The sequence below is a fragment of the Mastomys coucha genome, unplaced genomic scaffold (assembly GCF_008632895.1).
Source record: "Mastomys coucha isolate ucsf_1 unplaced genomic scaffold, UCSF_Mcou_1 pScaffold5, whole genome shotgun sequence".
NCBI classification, from domain to species: Eukaryota; Metazoa; Chordata; class Mammalia; order Rodentia; family Muridae; genus Mastomys; species Mastomys coucha.
In genome coordinates, this window is record NW_022196911.1 from 11,408,982 (window position 1) to 11,432,325 (window position 23,344).

The following is a 23,344-nucleotide window of genomic DNA, read 5'->3' on the forward strand; positions in this document are numbered from 1 at the left end:
TAATTTCTTATCTTTTGAAAGTCTAATTAAATGCCCTAGCTGAGTGAAGCTGCAATTTGTCTGGAAAAGCCCCTGAGATGTCTCCCTCCAGCTCCTAGCTATGGGGCTGCCTTGGTAAAGGAGGGGCAGGGCCCTGCAGGGTGCCTTTCTGGAGGCCTCACACACTCCTTTTGATGTTCCAAGTGCCCACCTGCTGCTTGCACTTGTGACTTGGGTAGTATGATGCCAGTGACATCAGACAGGCAGGGTATTGTCTCAGGCAGATCTACATTGTCACCCTGAGTGAATGTTTCTTCTGTGTGTGTTCCTGGACATGGCACATCCTGCCAGAAAGATCAATAGGGGACCGGGAAACACAGATGAGGGAAAGCCATTCTTGTGGGACAAGATGTCTCATGTTGCTTGTCACGAGCTTGTCAGTTTTATTTCTTTGTTAAGTGTGAAAAATGTGGGTCTCAGATTTCTGTGTCGGTTATTCCGTCATGGCTGGCAAAAGTCCCAGCCTTTGATACTGAGCCAAGATCTTTTCTCTATATGATGTCTCTTGGGTTCATGTATGTGTGTGGGGATTCCTGCCATTGTGTGTTAAACCCAGGGCATTGTGATCTCCAGATTTAGCACTCCCAATTAGCATTCACCACAGCACTAATACAATAACACAGACATGGCTTAATTCGGGAGCTAGCCATCAACGGTGACTTTACCTAGTGTTTGAAAACACAGTAAGGGAATGGGAAAGCCTAGAAGAAATTGTTCCTTATTGGAGGTAACCTTTTCGGCGGCCATCACTGACTTTGCCTAGGGAAACTTATCAATCAGGTAAAACAGATCAACCTTCAACTATAAGTCTTCAGACGCACAGGGCCCTGTAACAACTCACATCTGGGCAGTAAGGCTACCGAGTCCCCGCCTCTATGCTGAGGTCAAGCAGACCCTGCAGTCTCTTGAAAGGGCTGCGAGCAAGGTGGGGCTGGCTGGACTGTGAGAGCCTGAGTCAGATCCTTCTCTGAAGGCTGCAGCCAAGTGGGACAGCAGTGCATAGGAAGAAGCAAAGAAGACAAGGGGAAGCAGCAGTTTGCTTCTGGGCAGCCATGGGAGTGCTTGGCTCTAGGAGGCTCCATTTTGATTCATCCCTCCTGTGAGCTGTGAGTGAGAATTTGGCCCCCAATCACCTCTAGGAGACAAATCCACCTGACACAGGCTCAGCTGCAAAGGCTGTACCATGCGAGTCTTTAGAGACGAGGCCCAGATGGACTGTTTTGTATATATTTATTATTTTCTTAAAGTTGTCATCAGGTTTGATACCCAGGGATTGATAAGTCTGGAAAGTGAAGAAAAAACCAAAGACCTTTAGAGAGTTTTTTTTTTCAGGGTGCTAGTAGGCTGGTAAGAATGGGAACCACACTTATTTTTGCTTTTATCTTTACTTTGACTTTAAGCCTTGAGTTTGGAAGGCTGGCTTGTGTAGCTAGTGGGTGGGGTGGGGCTGAGAAGAACGAGGTCCTTTCATGATAGATGCCTGTTAGATCAGAGCTGTGTCCCTGCAAAGCCCACACTGTGCTGGGTGCTCCTCTGTATTTGTCAACTTTTTGAGATCTTGGGATTGTGCAAAGTCTTGAATCAGAGTTACTCTTTCCACAGCGAGACTCCTAGCCGCTGCTCTAGGACAGGAGCCTTCCTGGGGGTGGGGGTGGGGGGTTCGTTAATGAATATAATTTTACAGCAACAAAAGAGGCCTTGAGAACTGAAGCTTCCAGACAGGGAAAACAGAACTTTCTCTTTTTTTTCCCCTTCCAAATCAAATCTTCTAAAGTCAGCACTGTTTTTCCCAACAGACATACATTCCTGAGGGCCCTGATATACTGAATGTCCATTACTCTCCCGGGAGCTCTGGCAGTACCTACCCATCAGGACCTTAGTGTAGGTTCATGGGCTCAGCATTCCCATTCAGAATTATTTCCAATCATGATGTCTCTCTCTCTCTCTCTCTTTCTCTCTCTCTCTCTCTCTCTCACACACACACACACACACACACACACTCACACTCCTTTTGTACATTACATGTGGGACTTTCAATCTGTGTCAACTACATGAATTACTACCCAAGGACTGACCTGACCTGCAGGCCAAGTTATTTGGGGGAGCGAGGAGGACCACAACCTGGAATAAGAATGGGCGAGAGAGAAGACAGGACTCAAGGAAGCATTGCTTGTCAAGAGTCGTTTACTTAGTGGAGCAGAGCATATCTAAAGCAAAAATCTTGGAGGGGAGGGGAAGAGGAAGGAGGGAGATGGAAGGTTACAAAATCTTCTGGGGTTGAGCTCCAGGGTGACAGGTGAGGAGGGGGTGGATGACAGGTGAGAGGGGGTGGATTTCCGTGAATGTTCTTTTTTCAGGGCCAAGCTGGATCCTTGTGATTGTCAGGCAGGATGTTAATCTCAGGGTTCTCAATTAGCTGGGGCAGGATGTTTATCTCAGGGCTCTCATGGTTCCCAACAAAGGACAACCACCACGGTCTCGGAAAACAGGACTTCATAAAAGTTAGCAGGTTGAGAGATAAGTTCTCTGACTCTGCCCCAGCCCTCTCTCTTCATTGTTAACAGTCCCTCCTTCCGACTACAAGCCAACGACGCAGCAAAATACCCAGACCCCAAGATGGCAAGAAAATAGTAGCTGGCGTCTCTCCTTGGTATGTTATGTGGTTCACTGTCTATAAGTACTGTGAATGAGTCAACACACAGGCTGGGACACAATAGTTACTGAGTTGTGTGAACTTGACACTTTCCGCCTTGCTGGGAGACTTTCTGTATATTTTCAAACAGGCTGTTAAGGATGAGCGGACTTAGTAGGACCCTCTGAATTGCCCCCTCCTACCCACGTGGGGCCAATGACGTTGGGATTTAGCATGGACGGGGCACCTACCTATTGCTGAGAGCCTCTGCTCAAGTGTGGCTTGTGGGGGTGTGAAGGAGAAGCTGTAAGTGCTCTGGAGTCAGTCTTCAGTCAGTCGCTGGTCCAGGTGCTCATTAGTCCAGGGATGAAACATAGACCTTCTAAACAGGTAAATCAAATGAGCTCACAGGATGTTTGCTGCCTGGTGAGGACAAATGGCGGCCGGGGTCAATACCACGACTGTTGCAGCTGTGCTGAGGGGGACAGAAAAAAGAAGGTTCTTGAGCATAGTGTTGATAGCATTGAGATAAAGGGACTTAGATACGTTATTTTAAAAAGGAGAGGAAAGCAGAAGTGTTTCCAGGTCTTAGAAGAGAGGGAAACGGGATTCCACCTTTACCTGTGCGGTCCTGGAAGCTGTTCTATAAAGTCCTTTTGCATACATAAACTTATATTTTATGGTTCTGTGATTTTTAAAAAAAATAAAAATAAAAATTCCCCTGTATTTTTTCCTAATGTCACAAGATTTTAAATATTTTGCAGGCTCTTAAATGTATTACAAACCCTCAAACTGCCTCTGTGGCTCCCGCAGAAGTCATGGAGGGAAGGAGACAAGAAGATGGAGTATAAAAAATCATGAAAGAGGTTTTGAGGAGGCAGGGGGGAAGGAAAGTTAACAAGTGTGGGTGAGTAGAGATCTCAAACCAAACGAGAGAATAAAGTCACCAACAAAAGCCAACAGTAAGAAAAGAAAGTTGAAAATGGGATGAGTCGGACACTGGCTATTGAGAAAAAAAAATCAACCTAGTTTGGAGGCCCTTCCTTGAGTCCCATCCATGAGGAAAAGGGTATTTTGTCCCTGTGTGGATTGCTCAGTAGTATTAGGTCAGGGGAGCAGAGCAGATAGGAAGGCAAGAGCCCTAGGGCAGGCAGAGAGCTGGGAGCCTAAGGAGAGGTTGTCAGGCAGGACAGCCTGCAGAGCCAGACTGTGTATGTAATAGGAGGGATCTGGTTCTACCACAGATAGGGAGTCTCAGCCCCAAGGGGACTGTGATCAGAAGGAGGATGGATCATTCACAGTGACTCGAGCTGGGTCACTCACAGTGGCATGCTGTGTGCCTTTCCTAGACTATGGAGAGGTGTATGATCTGCTTTACTTTATTGTCCATCTCTACGGAAAACTTCTCTTAGTGATGGAGGTTTTCATGAACGTCTTTTTGTATTTGTATGTGTATTCTCATGAGTGTTTACAGTTGATAGCATGTATATTTGTGGAGGGCAGAATAAATCTCTGTATCATTCCTCGGGTGCTACCTACCTTAATTTTGAGACAGGGTCTCTCGTTTGCCTGCAGCTTGTCAAATAGGCTGGCTGACTGTCATCCATAGAACCCATGAATCCACCTCTCTCTGCCTCCCTAAACACTAGATTAAGTATCCATCATTATACCTGGTTTGTATGTTGTGTGTGTGTGTGGGGGGGGGCATCAAACACAGGTCTTCATGCTTGGAAGGCAGATGCTTTACCCACTGAGCAATCTCTCCAACCCAGTGCTTATTGATTTTAATACCCAACATCCCTGGGAGGAAAACATCTCTATTCTTAAAATCAAGTGTCCTGAAGTCTCTTTCCTTCCTTCCTTCCTTTCCTTCTTTCCTTCCTTCCTTTCTTTCCTTCTTTCCTTCCTTCTTTTCTTCCTCCCTTCCTTCCTCTCTTCTTCCTTTTCTTTTCTTTCTTTCTTTCTTTCTTTCTTTCTTTCTTTCTCTACCTTCCTTTCTGTTTTTTATTTGCTTGATTAATTGATTGTTCCAATATTTTGAATTAAGTCTTGCTATGTAGCTCAGGCTGCCCTAGAATTCACAGCAATCCTTCCATTATTCCTTCTTCAGCTCCCCTAGTACTAGTATTATAGGTATGCCACCATGCCTAATCATTTATATAATATCTAAGAAAGATCTTAACACAAGAGATGTATGTATATAAGTGTATGTTGGCACACAGGAAGGTATATTTGACTAATACTGCCTCTCTCTGTGTTGTATTAAGCTAAAAGAGAACTGATTTCATACTGATTATGACATTCTGATCCAGTTTCACCACCCCTTTCCCAGTTCAGTTATTTAAGTATTCCAAAATCTGCCTGATGTTTCCACTCTTCTTAACAAAATCACCTGTGCTGACCATCCCTCATCTCTTTGGCCCAGCTGACGGCTGAAATACGGTCACAACGAGAGCACTTCTCCATTGCCCAGCAGAAGATGTGACACACCAAGTGTTTATAAAGATCTTTAAGCACAGCTTAGGGTTTTCATGTATCCATTGATGGCATGCAAGTAGTTTTCCAAGCATGCAGGAAACCCAAATGTAATTTAGGAAGACACTCTTGGATACATGGAAATATCCCAAGGATTGTACTCTTAGATACATGGAAATATCCCAAAGATTGTCCTGTTCACTGCCTAACTTGGCAGATTTTATTTATTTTCTTTACCCTGGGAAATATAATTTTCAAGTGATCTAGATCTATGGAAAAATACATGCAGTTTGGGCTCAGCAGTTTCACAGAGGTCAGCTCTTGGTGACTTTAGAGCTACAGCTATTGGCTTTGCCCTGCTTCATAGCCCAAGGGCATACATGACCAAGCTGTCAGGAACTTGCTTCCCTTCTGTGAGAGATAATTGTTTTGGTGCCACTCCCTTGCCTCTGGACGAAACCAGGTGGCACAAACCCTACCCTACACCAGCAACTAGAATGGAGGGCCCTCTTCCATCTCTACTTTCTGTCGTGGAGTTGAGTTTGCAGAGATCACAGATGAATCAATGGACAAAGATTAATGTATTTTGGAAGCCTTGGCTCCAAGCTGTTGCTCTATTGTTAATTTACCAAGAAAGGCTGAGGAGCTGGTTAGTTTTTGGACCTCCTGACACAAGCAGTAGTTATTTGAAAAGAGGGAACCTCCAGGAATTGCCTCCTCCACTAGATTGGCTTGTAGGCATGTCTATGGGGCAGTTTCTTGATTGACAAGTCGTCAATCAAGACCCCATACCCTAGAGGTAGGCTTGGGTTGTATAAGCAAACTGAGCAAGCCTCGGGGAGCAAGCCCGTAAGCAGCTTTTCCTCTGACTCTTGCCTCTGCTTCTGCTTGACTTCTTGCCATGACTTCCTCTGGCGATGGACTATGAGGCAAGTAATCCTTTTCCTCTGAGTTGGTTTAGGTCCATGTTTGATCACAGCGATAGAGCGGCCACCTAAAACAGCTGCTAAACAAGTGGTGCTTTTATGTGCTCTTTTGTCCAGCTTAAAGAAATGAACATAAGAACAGCGACAAGCTGCAAACTTCGTACGACGTTCTCCTGTGCACTCCTTGCTTTGATGCATTACCCAATGTGAGGAAGGGAAGCTGTACCCTCAGGCGTTTTGAAAGGACGTGTAGTCTATCTGGGTCTACCATTCCATGGAGGGAGGGCTGCAGACTCACAGAAAGACACAAAGGTCTGCTCTTCACGCTGCGAAGTGGAGCACCGTTGGCCTTAATTACACTCGCAAGCCTGTGAGCATCGTTCTGTTCCTTTAATAAGTGCCAGTAAGTACTCTCTGTGCATGAGCTATGGAGCACAGGAAAAGGTAAGCAATTGTCCCTGTCTATCAAAGAGCACAGTCTGCCTGCCCATGGACGTGCAGTGACCATGAGAATACCGTGTCCTCGTTACATAACGGGAGCTCCTCTACATCCAGCCTCTCCATATGGTTAGAAGGCTTCAAGAAGCAGACAGGTGAGATTAATTGTATCTAATACCAGGGGAAAGAGGGTGATGTTCAGAAGTAGGAAAGGTGGAAACTTAAAGCAGAGGAAAAGAAGTGCCTGGCAATCCACAACTTTATGAGGTGACACTGAGTTTGTGGCATTGCATGAGCAGAAGTTCTCAGACTTTGAAGTTCAGCACAGGGAGCCATGAGGTTGAAGAGCCTAGACTCTTAGCTGAGGACAAGCTTGTAAAGCTTCATTAGGGTTAGTTATATTTCTCCCTGTAGATGAAATGCTGGAGTCTTCTGAAGGTTTTCAATAGGAATAGTATGGTCAGAATACAGATCAGACACATGTGTGTGGTTGATGGTGGTGAAGGCCTGGAAGAGAGCAGTGATGTCCCATGGGCAATTTGGGGACAATGATGCCTCTGACTCATTAGCCAGTCAACAGTTGCCGCACAATCTAGGTTTCATTTGACTTTATGAGATCAAGTCCCAAGCTGAGCCACACACTACCAAACTGAATGCTCTGGGCTAGAGAGATGGCTCAGTGGCTAAGTGGCTGCTCTTCCAGAGGACTGGAGTCGAATCCCAGCACCCACACGGCAGCTCACAACCATCTGTAACTACTAGAGGATCTAGAGGATCAAATACCACTATATGGTATACCAAATACCATATGGTACACAGACATACCCTGGGGAAAACTCTCATATAAATAAAAATAAATAGATCTGAGAAACAAACAACTCATGCATTCTTTTGCTATAGCATAAAGCAATTTCTGTGGTCCCCAGCCCTAGACTGAGAGAACAGTTGTTGGGCACTATTCTAAGGCCAGGTACATTACCCCAATTCATGCAGTGATGCAATCCACTTTGATGATGCTGCGAATCCAGTCTACCGTGACCAAGGGTTTTGATTAAGTAACCCCCAGCCTCAGAACTGTCAAACCTCAGTTACCAGTACTACCCTCCACACACCCAGAGTTGCTTTTTATGTATTGGAGTTTTCTAGACGGGTAGCTGATTTACAGAGCCAAAAAGACATCAGCAGAATACCCTTAGTCACTAGTCATTTCTGTGGGTTGCCCTCCCCCTGCCCTTTGGAAATGTTTTCAACAAATTGCATTTACATAAAACCATCAGGCATTCGGGACCAGCCCACAGAGGGGAATCAACAGCCAGCAGCTCCCACCTTCATTCTCAGAACATAACCAGACATATCTGTTTGTAGAGAGTTCTTATATGGACTTTGGAAGATGCAGTGTTGGTCTTGTGAGCAGCCAGAGGCAGGAGAAGAGTCAAGTGGGCACACTCCTCATAGTCCACTTTTAGGTGCTGAAAGCAAGAAGAGTCTGTGTCCAGAGTGAGTCCCTTTCACTGTGTGCCCTTCACTGGTCACTTGGAAGTGAGTCAACATGCCAGTCACTGGTTTACCAATGCTTATAGGTTTCCCTTAAGATTTTCTCAGAGAGGCAAGCTGATTATCTGAGTTCGAGGCCAGCCTGGTCTACAGAGTAAGTTCCAGGACAGTCAGACAGTCAGGACTACACAGAGAAACCCTGTCTTGAAAAACTGGGGGAAAAAAGCCTATTTTCTCCGGCTATTGGAATGTTCTAGAGTGAAGTGGGTATAATTCGATCCTTTGGTCCCTGTTTCATTTTTGAGAGACTGGTCCTTGCCTGGAATGGTGCGGTCTCACTAGTGATCTATTGTGGTAGGAAGGGTTTCCAGCTAGGTCTACCTAATTATCTACCTTTCACTTTCTTCTTTCCCAAGTTCATTTTTATATGTTTCAGTTTTTGGTTTGTTCCTTCCGACAATATTTTTGATATTTTATTAACTTCACTAATTCTATGGCACTTAGCTAGTTAACTGTGGTTTGTTTGTTTTTAAAGTTTATTTAAGTCCTTTTTTTTTGGCTGTTGTTCTTGTCACTGTCTCTATCTTGGGACACATAGATGATTGGAACATCTTCCAAGCTTTTGACACATTTATACTTGGATCAAATTGTTCTAAATTGTTGAGATTCTCAAAATTGATGATCCTATATTGACTGTGAACTCAGATTGAAAACGGGATGCGTAGTTTGGGCATGCTAAGAACCTTTGCAGTCTTGCAGCCCTCCCCGCTTCACACACCGTATATTTAAGAGTGGAGAGCAGCCCCAGAGGCCCAAAGATAAAAGTAACTGAATTACTTCCCTTCACTCTTTTGTCTGAAATGGCAGAACAGACTCTGTAGCATGTATAATAAATAACTAGTTTGGAGTTTACAGTTTTTCAGGTTAACCTAACTAAAATGCCCCTAATTTAGAGAAAGATTACTGTGCATCTTTTTCATGTCATCAGTGACCATAGTCCTGAGTATAAACTAAAGAATTTGAAAAGGGTAATGTCAAGGGGTTTACTACCCTAGCCAGTTTCTTGATATGTACCCAAAGCCATTATGAATGCCTTTCTCAGTAGAATGTCTTTCTTTACTCTCATATGCAATATTCAGTAGGCTGCACACATTTAATCATGTAAAATCCATAAGAAATTTAAATGCTTTGAAGTTCATATGGCCACACGGAGACTTATGACTTGGGGCCCTGAGAAGAAATTCCAATTTTGCATGGCAATAAGAGAGAAGATGATGTTGGCTCCAGAGGCTTGGGGTTTCTCAATGTTACTTTTGGAAACAGAATCGGTCTAGGATAGAAAGGAGGCCCTGGGGCCTCTTGCTCTCCTTTCTGTCCTTCCTTTCTTGATCCAGAGACTTCTTTTGCTGTGTGTCCCAGGTGTTCACTGCAAAGGTTCTGCACTAGAAATAATAAAACCATGAGAACAAAGGGAGTGTGTGTGTGTGTGTGTGTGTGTGTGTGTGTGTGGCGGGGTGGGGGGGTACGAAGTCAAGAAAAAGACTCCAAGGCCTATGGAGGAGAGGAACTATGGAGTGGGTTTTGAAATGCCACTGTGCACACAGATCTGGTCTCAGTTATGCTAAACAGCTAAACCCCATGATCATACCCCTACATCCCTACAGAGTGCTCCCAGGAGCCTGGAAGGGTTGGTATGGGGGTCACCGTAGAAAGGTTATTTTTAAGAGTCTTAACATTTAAATGCACAATTACTTTGCTCATGGAGGAGGTTAACAACCCCCAAATACCTTTAGCCACATGTTTAAACAAATCCTCATTCACGCTGCGAGACAGAGTTCCAGCATGGCTGAATACGAGATCCTTGCTTAGTCACATTATTCTGTGTTTTAACAAAGCACTCTAGACCTGGAGTGTGTAAACCTGTCTAGTTGCTTAGATCTGCCTTTCTTAGGCCCCTCTGGGTCTCTCCGAGCTGCGTAAGGACCTGATTCCAAGAACCGTTTGCTCACATGACAGAGCAGCTCAGCACCCTACAGCCTCATGCTGAGTGACTCGGCCACCTTGGAGCCAGGAGTGTAGTGGTGGATCCTACGTGTAGTCTCTTGAAGTGTGCCCTCAAATGTTGCCAGCATGTCTTTCTTGGGCTGATATTTTAGGGCCCTTTCTATTTGCGATGTCTGAGCTGGACTGGCTCTGTGGAACAGTTGCTTGTTTTGAGCCCACAGTTATTACCACTGTGCTGTAAACTTCAAAGACTCATGCTTGGTCTCTTTCCATCCAAAGCACCCCCATCTCCAAGCTGGGTTTGGCCAGCTAGGGGCTGGCAAGTGGCAAGCATGCTCTTCACATGAGCTCTGTGGATATCTCTTCCCTTTATCCAGGGTTGTTATTCCAGTACCTCATAATTAGCTGCTAGAAATAGCTCCCATGTGGCCTTGCTCGGGCGAGGTATGCCTGGGGGAGTGGACGTTCCTCGCCTGGCCTCTGTTGAAATCACATTCCCCATGAAGAGGAGGGGCTGAGAATGAGCCCCAGTGAATGTTGCCCTTGTAGGAGACTAAGTACTTACATTACACAGTGTTCTCTCCACCCTTGACCTCTACTAGCAGTTCACGGCAAGTGCCCCGGGGGCTCATTCCGCCAGGAACATTCTCTAAGAAGATGAAAAGTTAATACAAATACAACTCAAAAGATAACGGCATCTTCACATAATGTTGATATTTAATGAGGGACAAAGTGATTCACATTCTTAGAATCCTCAGCACAGGATCATGTGGAAATTTGAGCATAGACTGTTTTATTTATAGACAGAGTTATGGTGTTTCAATAGAGGAATGGCACAGGCCTGACAGCCTCCCTCATGACATGAGTCCTGCGCCTGTGTTTTGTGCATTACACATAAAGCCTCTTAGGGCTGGGAAGGGAATAGGTTGTTCCACTCTCTTGCAAATGCCATCATTCATTAGCCACTTGCACCTGTCGGGAGACAGTCTCTCTCCCATTGGGGATGAGGGCCCCTTCTAGAGTCCATCAACCTCTGAAATAAAGCAAGAACAAGAAGCGGCCTGTGTCAGTTTTCTGTTTTGCAGCTTGGGGTTGGCATGGCTGCTTACTCTCTTTCTAATCTTTCTTGCTCAGAGTGGTACTGCCTAAACTTTGAACCAAATATTTTTATTTAGTTACAATAATTCAAACCGTAAGAATCTAAAGGGCTTTTTGATTTGATCCCCTGCATGGGGAGATAGAGCGGGGGCTGAAGATAAACGTGTCGAAGGGAAAAGTCATCCAGACTGCTGGTCCCCCGGAGTACAGCTTCTTCTAAACACCACCATTCCCCTAATTGTAGAAATCGCTTTCGCAAAAATCCAGTCTGTCCTCTCAGGAGAACTAATTCATTTCCATTTATCTCCAACTTTTACTTTCACGTTTTCTCTTTCCCACACTATTTTCTTTAATGGAAAACTGGCACTTCTGTGTTGTCAGTCATTTAGGGAAGCCGTCAAATCTTTCAGTATTTTTTAATGTGAGCCCTCTCATTTGATGGTTATTTCATAAAATAGACTCTTTGGCTCCTTGCGTATTACCACTCCCACCCCTTTGGATATAAAATCGCACACACGATAAGGCCTAATAATAAGATTTCAGCACAGATTCTCCTCATGGCCACATTCCTGAACCACGATCACACATTTATACAGCACTGTCCTAGTGCCCAGACCATGTCTCTGGCTTCATATTTGTGGAGTCATCTTAACCTTGAACTGTCTAGCACTTCAGAGTCTGTGCTGGGGGACAGAGCCCCCTGCTGGAAGTGTTGGGGGCTGGACTTCCCACTGGAGCCAAAGGCCCCTCCCAAAGACTGGAGTCCAGCAGGCAGCAAGCACAACCAATGGCTTAGAAAGTACATGGCTGGCTTCAGCGCATGGTATGAATCAATATAATCTGGATTATTGTTTCAAAAACATATCTTTTCCTTTTGAAAGGTTTCTGAGAAAGAAAAACATAGGTCCATTTAAATCAATCATCCTTTGTTTAGCTAATTAGTGATTCCTAGGAAAATATTCTTTATGTTGATAGTAGTCATTCATAAAAGGGTTTTCTCGCAGGTAAATGTTAGGAATGGTGGATCCAGTGTAATGAGATGTAACTTTTTAACGTATTTGAGCTTCTCAGGGTTGGCCAAGTGAAACATTTTCAGTTAACACTTTTCTCTTAATTCTTTTGGCCATGGACTTTTTACTTTTTTCCAGTAATTTTTTTTTTAAATTACTCGTTGGTGTTTTTGTTTATTTTTTGTGTGTTCTTACTTTCTTGGTGCTTTACATGAGATCCGGGTTTTATGAAGATCATTTCTCCTCAGTGCCCAAGCACATTCTTTAACTACGTGCAGTTTTGGTAAGCACGGCTTAAGAATTGCCCATATTCTGAGCTCAAGGGGGAACCAAGTCCCTATTGTGTGTAGAGGAGGAGACCTTTTCACCCTACTGTGAGGCCCAGCTCCTCCCAGAAAGACAAGAAGGCACCGCTGTGTTCCACGATGATGATGGTTTCCTATTTAAAATGTCTCCATCAGGGGCTGTGGGTAGGCGCATAACCACTTTGCGAGCGTGATAAAAAATGGGGGGATTCGCTAGAAAACATGTGACATTTCACGGGAAGGTGTTATTTCTGCTTGGTTTCTGTTTGAACAGCTTTGACTGTTCAGATTATATTTTAGTCACTAGCCTCCCTTGCCTGATCCAATCTTGCCATTTCTCTATTGTGGGTTCCTACTTCTTGTATCAATGAAAATGCTTCAATGTATGACCCAGATTTTAGTTCAGAAAGCAAGTATTGACCCGTTCTCTAGTAGCTTTTAGAAGAGAGTGTCCGAGATTGTCCCTCAGGGGGCACGGTTCAATGAGTGTGTCCCCAGCTTTGTTCTTGCAGGAATGACACAGCTGGCATTCTCTATTGTTTAATTCCATGAAGCATGGTATGGACGATCAGCATTATTAGGGTCACACAGAGCCCATGGGATGGCTTCCTTTACTCCTTCATTCCATAAGGATTCTGGCCTTTAGGAAACGCAAGGCTTCAGTCAGAAGATACAACTAACTCCTCAAGCTAGTCCTCATCTCCTCAGCGCCTTATGTCACTGAGGCGCATGCACAACACCTCCCTGCTGAGGCTGGATCCCAAATGACCATTCCAGCGAGGTCCTCCTGTAAACCTCAGGAGAGGAGAAGGACAGAGAATTCCAGTAGAACTCCCAGACAAGCCTCCTCTGAAGTCTGTCCTGATTTTTCAGTCTCCCCAGTCAATGTGCTTGCTTTCTGCATGTGGTCCCTTCAGGACAGTGTGATACGCAAATATGGATGAGAGCAAATCTACAAACGTTAGACATACTAGATGACTGTTTTTTTCCACACTGGAAGCACACCCCATTCTGAAAACAAAACAACTTTCTGTAATTTTTTTTTTTTTTGTTTGACATACACTGAACAGAGTTCCAGTTATATTGTCTCCAGCAGTTGTGGCCGCCCAGGCTCTCGGTGCTGTTTAACAGAATTTGGCTGGTTAGAACTCCTTCCTTCTCACCTCTTTCAGGTATTGAGCTCATACAAACTCTCTTGGCAACGTGTAAGCTCCGCGGCTAAAGTGTACAGCCTCACTGGGCACTCCAACTTTTTCCTCTGACTCTGGCTACCTGAATTTCTTCTCACCTGGACAGGAAAGACTGCCCTGAATTCTAAACTAAGAGTCCCCGCAAAAGGTAAATCTGTTTTGTCTCCAGCACACCCAGTTCTCTTTACTCTAATCGGAAAGGTGACAAGTCTCACCTTGGCACATTTGTGAGACTTTTCCTGGGAAATCACGTGGAACCTTCTAGAGAAGGGTTTCTCAGCCTTCCTAATGCTGCGACCCTTTAATGCAGCTCCTCGTGCTGTGGTGACCCCCAACCATAAAATTATTTTCATTTCTACTTTATAACTGTAGTTTTGCTACTGTTATGGATTGTAACATAAATATCTGTGTTTTCTGGTGGTCTTGGGTGACCCCTGTGAAAGGGGTTGATCTGACCCTGAAGGTGTTGAGACCCACAGGTTAAGAACCGTTGTTCTCGAAGGTTCTCCTGAAGCTCCCTCAATGGCTCATTGATAGTTCTCTAATAAACTCCCGCTTCTAGGCTGTCCCTGACTGGGCTCCTCCCCTTAATTATTATGTCTCCTTCTTCTGGGGCTCAACATGTGGTTTTCCAGGACCCCTCCCTCCCATTTCTGTCTCCCATCACTGGACTCCAGGCTCCTCTCTCTCTCTCTCTCTCTCTCTCTCTCTCTCTCTCTCTCTCTCTCTCTCTCTCTCTCTCTCTCTGCAAACTGTACTCTCCCTAGGTTTTATAAGGACTTCCCAAATGAGAGTTATGCTTACTGGAGTTACAGCCCCACATGCAAAAGCTTCAGTCTCACAGTCGGAAGAGCATGCTTGAACCCCATTTATTTGCAAAGTAAGAGACCTCACTGACAGCCTTTGTAATAATAAAATTCCTCAGCTTTGTACAATGCCAAAAAAGAATATCCACATGGCTTGAGACTCCTGTGCAGTCAGACCCAGTTACACTCCTGGTTCGTAATTCTCTGTTGATGCCCACTGCTGAATGGGGTATTCTCTCTGCCTCTGTGTGTCTGCTCTGCCTCTCTCTGTGTGTCTGTGTCTCTTTGTCTATTCCCCCCCCACACACACACCATGACTTTGCTTTATCAGTCCACCTTGATTTACTATCCCTTTCTCTCCATTCAAACTGTGGCTGAGTACCTTAGAGAAATAGGAAGCATTCTGATTTAGGCATCAGGAAGGCTGCCTTCACCCCAGCTCGTACGCATCCATAGGCTACAAGTGGGGAGGTGGCCATTGGGTTTGTTTTCTCTCTTTCTCTTGCCTTCTATTCCTTAGACAGTTCTCTGTGGTTCAGGCCTCGCAGGTGGAGTAGAGCAGAGAGAGCGCTTTTGGCAGGTGGAGACAGTGGTCTTAGAACCTCGCCATCCTCAGGCAGCAACTGCTGCCTCTTCCGTGACTCATGTTGTAGCTTATGGCAGATTCCTTCTAGCTCCCTATCAGGACTGCTTATAAACCATCCTCCAGTATTCCAGTTGGTTCTACCTGCACCATATATTGTCTGAAAATCACGGGTCATACACATACCAGGTTTCCCTACCTGCTTGGAGAGGGAGGAACTGCTGCCAGCCTCCTGCTCTGCCTTCAGAGACACACAAGAGGCCTGGCTACCCAAGTCTCCACCTACCTCACAGCCCATGTTCAGTGCTGGGGTGTAGGAAATGGGCCCTGTGTTCACCCCAACAGCCCTCCATGACTCTGGTCTCAGTAGACTTAGAGGATGGAAGATTGACGTTAGTTCTTTGTCGTTGTTTGTAATTAGTCTAACTAAGTCTTAAATATCGAAGCTTATATTCCTTATGGGCCAAACAGTTTTATTCAAAACTCAGAAACTTTGAAGTGTTGCTTGCTTTTGCATTTAAGCCATCATCTGCTTTATTTATTTTTGTTTTTTAGGGACAGGATCTCAGGTAGACCAAGGTTGTCGTGTATTCATCATGAAGCAGGAGATGACCCCATACTTCTGAGATTCTGTTCCTCTTGGCTCTGTGCCTGAGTTCTGGAATGACAAACGTGTGCCTGCCACCTTACCTAGGTTATATAGAGCCGTGGATTAAACTCAGGACCTCACATGTATTAAGCAAACCTTCTGTCCATTACAGTGCACACTGTAGACTGCATTCAAGGGTCTGTCATGCTGAGCATGACAAGACTGGCCTTCCTTTACACTCTCAACTTCCCTCTTAGAGAAACACTTTTATTGTTTCAATTTGGAGACTGGAGATGAGGAGGCTTAAGAAATTAGGATGTGTGCTACCAATTGCTTTTAACAACCCTCCTAATGAGGGTTGAGTGGCTAAAAACCAGCTACAGTTAACCTAACTCACGTAAGGCTGAGCTGATTTGGGTTTTTCAGTCTGCCCGGATGACTTCAGACAGGAGTGAGTACGGAGCTTGGATAGGTGATGGGGACTTCAGCCTCGGTCTACATCTTCCTGTTGGATTATTCTGGGGGGCACCCAGGATGATAAGAGGCCTACAGAACAGCAGAAGTAGTAGCCGTGAGGGTGTAGGTCTTAAATCTAGGTTGAGCTGCTCTTTAGAGCTCCAGTGGCCAAAGTGATCCATAGCCAAGCCCGCAGTTGATGGGAGAAGGATCCAGCCTAGAGATGTGGTAAAGAGGCTCTGGTAATCTTGGAGGGGAGGGAGAATGCACTGACTGCAGAGCTGCAGCTCACAGCAGGAACATCTGGAATTAGGACCCAAGGTTGTGTCTTCACTGTGGAAGCCAGATGACTGAGTCTTTGGGAAGCAGAACTTGGGCCTGGGGGTGGGGTTGCATAGGGTGGGGTGGTATTTGCCTTGGCCTGCACTTCCTGTCAGCTTCCTTGAGCCTCTTCCTCTTTCTTTTAGAAATGGGCATTGAAAACCAGTGTCTTGAGGTGAAAAGCTAGCTCTTCGGTGGACCGTGCTAAAAACCGTGAAGAGCTTTGCTAGATGCTCAACTCGCCTGGCCTTAATCTACTTCCGGGACTCTAGTGCACTTGATCTAACTGTTTAAACACCCCTTATCTGAGCCTCACACAGCTCTCCATTTGTGAGCAAGTGTAAATGCAAAGTCAGAGGCTAAGGTCCCTCTGTCTTTCCCAAGACGTGTGCCCTAGGCTCGAAACTTTACGGGGCTGATTTCAATGTGGAAAATAGGCTCTGGCATCTCTGCCCTTCAAGGACAGCATGAGGAATTGGCCAGGGTGTATGTTTGGGTTCTTTTCTGAAGGATGTGGTTGGGTGTCTGATAGATTACCTCAATTATACCACTTCCTTCACGCACACATTTGTAAAATCTAATTATAGCGCATGTGACACCCCGTGACCATCCAGAGGGCAGAGATTAATATAAAGTCACAGCAGAACAGTGTGCTCCCATGAGCAGTTTACACACCACTGCAAGTATAGTTGCCCAGGGTCTGCTGCTAATATTGGCATGCTTGCATCATCATGTGAGCATGTGGAGAAGCTGCTCTCTCTGTGATCCGATCGAGTTAGCTTCGAGCAGCTCGGACTTTTCCCACTGACACACGAAGCTCTCCTTCTGGAATTTGACATTTGTGTTCTTGAGGCTATGCATCTATTCTGAGGGTTTTTTTTCCCTTTAAGAGCATATCTGATTTACTTTTCTGGGGTCCCCAGGTAGGGGACTTGCTATTGTTCTTCCTGCTCAGATAGGAGGCATTGTACAGAGCTAGGGGTGGGGTTGGGGGGTGGTGAGGCTGCTGTCTTTCTAGGTCATTATCTAGCTTCGTTTAGTCCAGAGCTCCAGGGGGCTCAGCACTGCAACAGACAGGGTCATGCAATCTCCTGGAGCAGAAGCACCAGGCAGCTGCAAGTGCTGGCCAGGTTACAGAGCCCTCTTCCTCCTTTCATCTGGAGACCTTGGATATACATGTGGGGACATTTGGAGACCACTCTGGCAACAAAGAGAAACTCAGTATGTGATGATCCTTCTCTAGCTGGCACCAGTGCTTGGTAGCTAGATCTGACCATGAGAGAAGCAGCAAAGGTTAGAGAACATTGGAAGAAAGACAACGCTGCTAAGTACAGAACTCCAGTGCAGAAACGCAGAGGTGTGCAAACACACAGCTGTATAAACACACAGGTGTGCAAGCACACAGGTGCAGAAACACACAGGTGTGCAAACACACAGGTGCAGAAACACACAGGTGTGCAAACACACAGGTGCAGAAACACACAGGTGTGCAAACACACAGGTGTACAAACACACAGGTGTGGAAACACACAGCAGGGTGACATCCAGGGTATAAAGTCCCAGGACCCTTGGCAAAAGAGCTGAGAAAACCTGGTAATTAATTCAAGGAGGAGGGGCATGCCAGTGGTCACAGGGTCCAGTGCTCTTCAGTACAGATGTCTCCTGAGGGTTCTGGCTGTTAAGATGAATCACTCAGGGGCTAAGGCTCAGACACTCAAAAGCTTTTTGAGATCTACTGTAATGCATTGTAGTGATAATTAATTGGAATGTAGTACACATTTCAAATTAGCAGAGAAAGTAAGTTTCTGATGTTTCACAATGTAAAAATAAGTAGCAGCTATGCTTGTTAGCCTGCTCAAATCACACTGTTCTGTGTGTGCCTGTGTGGACTGTCACAGCCTCATGTTGTACCCTATGGCTATACAATTGCTTTTGTCAATTGAGAATAAGAATAAATAAATAGGTATGCAGGTCAAGTCTGTCTTGGAAGTCATTTGTGTGGAGTCATTTGTGCGTGACCCACGAAGGGACACTGGACTCAGGGCTTATGGAAGCTTGCTGAGAGACTTTCCCAGTGGTGGGCGCAGTGGGCAGGGTCTGCATAAGTATCTGCTAAGCTGAACCTTGGGCACTGGGCAGTGATGGGCTCCAGGTCCTCGCCTCTGTACCTGCTGATTCTTATCACATCAGAGAACAAGGTCAGCTACCCTCCTGTGCAGAGATTACAGCTCCAGCCACACACTGAGACAACACACACACACACACACACACACACACACACACACAAACACACACACACACACAGAGAGAGAGAGAGAGAGAGAGAGAGAGAGAGAGAGAGAGACAGGAAGAGAGGGAGGGAGAGGGAGGGAGGGAAGGAGGGAGGGAGGGAGAGGGAGAGGGAGAGACGGAGTGATGCTGTTTTTGTAGACACATAAGTGAGGGCACTGGGAGGAACCCGGTGATATGTGGGAGTAACATGCAAGAGAAAGCAAAAGAGGCCTCATAGAACCCTCTCCTAGATTTCAAATGATTACAAGATTGGGAGAGAACTGGTCGCCTGGCCGTGTTCAGGAGAAGAGGGAAGAGAATTCAAGCAGTAAGAGGGTGAGCTCTTCTCTCCCCTAGCCCTGTTCTTTCCTAAAAATGAAGGAGCAACATGGTTTATTAAAGAGACCAGAAACAGTGCTCTCAGGAATTATTAACCTGCAAGATCTCTGTTTGGCTGCAATAGACCAGGTACCTGAGCACAGCACAGAGGGGGTACTAGCCAGGTCTCTCTCCTGCCGCAGGAGTATCAGGATGTTGGGACACTTATGCCTGGTGACCTTGTAAGAACCAGAATGAAAACAGCTAGCCTTGAGGCTGAGTCGAGCTGCCCAGCCCACAGTGACTTCTGTCTCGGGGTCAAGGGAGTAAATGTGAGTCCAAAGTGGGTGCTGAAGGAGAAATCCCAGGTCCTTCTCTGTCATCTTTAATATAATAACACTTTCATAACTGACATCTTTTTGTATTGTCTCATATATTTAAGGTCTCACTTTGATTTGGATAATAAATGTTTAGGCCTCCTTTTGAAGCTTGTTAAGAGCTTGTACAAGGATTGTGCTGTGCATACATTGTGTATATGTAGGGGTGTTTGTATAACATATGGATATGCACATCTACTCTGTGTTAGAGACTTTATATTAGTTGTTTCTGGAGGGGAATGTTTTGTGTTTTAAACACTGCACATGCCAGGAGTTGTTAATGCTTTTTCATGTCCAAGTTGAAGGCTCTCCCCGAGTCTCAGGACAAACATAGATCATTTTTATCACTGACCCAAAGGGGTACAAATTATTTTCAACTGAAAGGGCATCCAGGACTTCAAACTCCATGCTAACCCTTGAAGGGCACAGGGCGCAGATGGGAAGGGTGAGGCGGTTCTGCTCTGTTGACTGGAGATGTCTCTGAAGGGTAAATGAAGTAAACATCTTTTGAATCTCTAGTCGCCAGAGGGGTCTATGTGACATCTCTGAGTGGCTTCACTGCCATGTGCAGCTGATTAGATATTAAGGTCAGGTGCTAAGAAATCAAGGTCGTGACACACTGCATCCTCCTCCTAAGGCAGCTGGGTTCAGATAAGCTCAGTGGTGGGTGATGCCACCACATAGATAAGGTGACAGTTTTTAACAGTCTTGAGATACTGTTAGAGCAAGGAAGGGCTTGATAAGATCACAGCATTCTGAAAGACTTAACTGAGATTTCTTTTGTCCTCCCCAGCTCTGCCACTCATACTGACCACACACATACATACACACACACATAATTTATACACACACACATATGGTACACACACACAATGGACATGCACACACATATACATACACACACACACACACATATATATATATATACATAGACACACATATTCATATATACACAGACATACATATATATACATATATATACATATATACACATATATACACACATATACATACACATATATACACACATATATGCACATGCACACATGCACAGATACACACATACATGCATACACATAGACATATACACATACATATATACATATTCATACATAAACACAGACATACACACATATACACACATACATACACATATATGCATACATACACACATATACATACACACACACATATATATATAGATAAACATATTCATATATACACAGACATACATATATATATACACATAAACACACATATACATACACATATATACACACACATACATACACATATATGCATATATACACACAGACATACACACAGACACATACACACACATACACATATATACACACACAGACACATACACACACATACACACAATAAACACATATATATACACACATGTACACATACACACATACACACAATACACACATATGCACACATGCACACATACACACATGCATACATACACACATGTAAATATACATACACATGCACACATATATACACACATATAAACATATACACATACACACATACATACACATACACACACATACACACACACACACACTTTCTGAGATAGGCTGTTACAGACTGGCTTTTGAATATGAATACAAGAAATGGCTTGTGATTCCTGCCCTCACCCCACCACATCTCTGAGAGGCTTGATTTATGGCCTGGATTACTGGAAGCAGTAATTCTTCGCTCTTTATGATGTTTTGGTGGTAGGTGCACTAGCCCGCAGTCAGAACAGCATGATCTCAACTAGGTTTTTACAGAAAGGTCCCCGCAGAAAGGGTGGCTGCGAATTGGACAGCTTCTGTAACGGAGCAGTTAATAAGACACAAGCACATTAATCATGTGACAGCTATTGGCTTTAGCAGGGAAGGCTCCAGCTTTTAAAAACAGCAATTTAGGTGGAGACTGTTGAAAGAGGCTGGCTGAGCTTGCTGTTTTTAACACAGAGTCAACAGCTGACGTGCACTGGGGGCATTTGCAGACTTCTTGTAATGTATCTGGGATTTTCAGTAAATCCAATAAAAGAATCAATCTCTGACTTTTCATCCTCCTATCAATTGCCAGAGCCTGAACTGTATTGAGGAATTAACTAGTTACTTAGTAATTCTTTAAAAACTATCAAGAAGTGATTTTTTTCCCAGTTATCTGGGCAGTACATGAACCCTCCTGCTTTATCTGAACATGGCTGAGAAAGATTTGCAGTGGCCAAGAGGAAAAACTGACATGTTTGAAGAGAGTAAAGGGTGATTCCCATCATCAAGTTAAAGGAGATTGTCCTATGTAGAAAATGTCATCTCAACATAGATTAGAATTTCTGTCCATTAGGCCATTAGAAATTTATGGTATGAAGCATTTGAAATAAACTTAAATGTTTCTTGAATTTATCTATAGAAATGAACTGATGGAAAGATTGGCAAGAAACAGACTCAAGAAACCTACTCAAGTTGGCAGTGACCACCTTCTAGGATTCTCCATATAATTACATTTTATTAGTGAAATGAAAGAGAAATGAATTTTTATCTATTTGTCAATGGTAATCTCCAAGATCATAGAAAAATCAAGCAATAGGACCAAATCAACCTTTACTCTGAAAAAGAGGAAATCATGATTACTATTAATGACAGTTTTTGTAGGCATTGAAATCATGGCTGCTGGAACCAAAGCCAGAGCCAAAGCTAGGACAACTTTAGGTTCTGAACCTCCCCAGCTGCTCAGCCTTCAGTAACTTACTGTATCTTCTTCTTGTGCCCCCATGTCCTCGTCATTTAATGATGCACAGTAACAGGTCCTAACTCAAATGACTGGCAGAAGGGTTAAGTATCATTATGACATATGCATTTATAGACAAATCTTAATGTTCATCACACAGTGTAACAGCAGCCAAATGTAGGCTTTACAGTGCTGACAACGGTGGTGTGCTGATGAGAAATTATGTAACTGTTGTGGGTTTAGAATCCAAAGAATGTGTTCATGATAAATAATGCTCTTATGTTTGGTGCATTTGCACACATTCTTAACAAAATGTATCTTTGAAAGGCTCAGAAAACAATGTGTTTTATAGTTTTTCAGATCAGCACAGATTAATCGGTGAAGTCCACACTGACTGGAGGCCTACACATGAGGTTTAGACACATTGATGCAGATTAAGAGAAGAATAAGTGTATCCTTTTGGTAGAGCAGCTGGAAATCCTCTTCCCTGCTTTGTGGTCTGGCCTTCGACACCTCAATTCATCTCCTTCAAACTTATGTGAAATAAATAATCATTGATATCTAAAAAGACTTGTCTGGGCGCTTAGAATCCATACTGCAATAAAAGTGAGCAAATTGTAACTACAAGCCACACTAGATCAATTTCAGGATCATAAAATCTGGCAAGAGAAACCAAGTAAAGGAATCCATATTCTATAATGCAGGTCACTGGGAGAGTTCATAGTCAGAAACAGTCCCAGTGAAACCCCTCTGTGTGAGCAGAAATGCAGTGTCTTCCCTGAAAAGGGACAGCTAATAGGGAAGGAAGGAAGGACCAGAGGGTCTTCAAATGGGCAGAACTCTGTTTCTTTAGGCCAGTTGCTTTTCTTTGCAGCATGGGCCGTGGGACGGAGGACCTGGTATGCACCAGGCAGGCACTCTACCCTTGAGCTGCACTCCAGCACTTGAGTCATTTTGTGTCTAGAGAGTCAGTAGCAGTCATGTACCTCTTTGTCAGCTCCTTGAGTTGTGCGTTTGGGATGAGTGCATGCCCTGTGTCCTGTCTACATTCTTTTTTTAAAAAATTCACTGTTACAAGTTGTTTAATTTTAAATACCATTCTTATAATCAAGGAACATTATAAATGAAAATGTGTGTATATTCCAACACGCTTATTTTTATTAGCATATATTAATGAGCAAAGTCATGAATTTTACTAAGGTATGCATATGATGTATATTGAGTACAGTCACCGTCTATTGCCATTTTAATCTTCCTCCTTCTTTCTCCCTCT

General features: G+C 44.3%; 2 long non-coding RNA genes across 2 annotated transcripts; both read left to right on the forward strand.

Annotated features, from left to right (window-relative positions):
• Positions 1–657: 657 nt before the first annotated feature.
• LOC116078569 lies at positions 658–6,239 on the forward strand. Its single transcript, XR_004113591.1, has 3 exons — positions 658–819; positions 2,604–2,689; positions 6,190–6,239. It is a non-coding gene; the product is annotated as an uncharacterized LOC116078569 (long non-coding RNA).
• Positions 6,240–6,252: 13 nt separating this feature from the next.
• LOC116078570 lies at positions 6,253–22,631 on the forward strand. Its single transcript, XR_004113592.1, has 3 exons — positions 6,253–6,665; positions 13,594–13,759; positions 22,424–22,631. It is a non-coding gene; the product is annotated as an uncharacterized LOC116078570 (long non-coding RNA).
• The last annotated feature ends 713 nt before the right edge of the window (positions 22,632–23,344 follow it).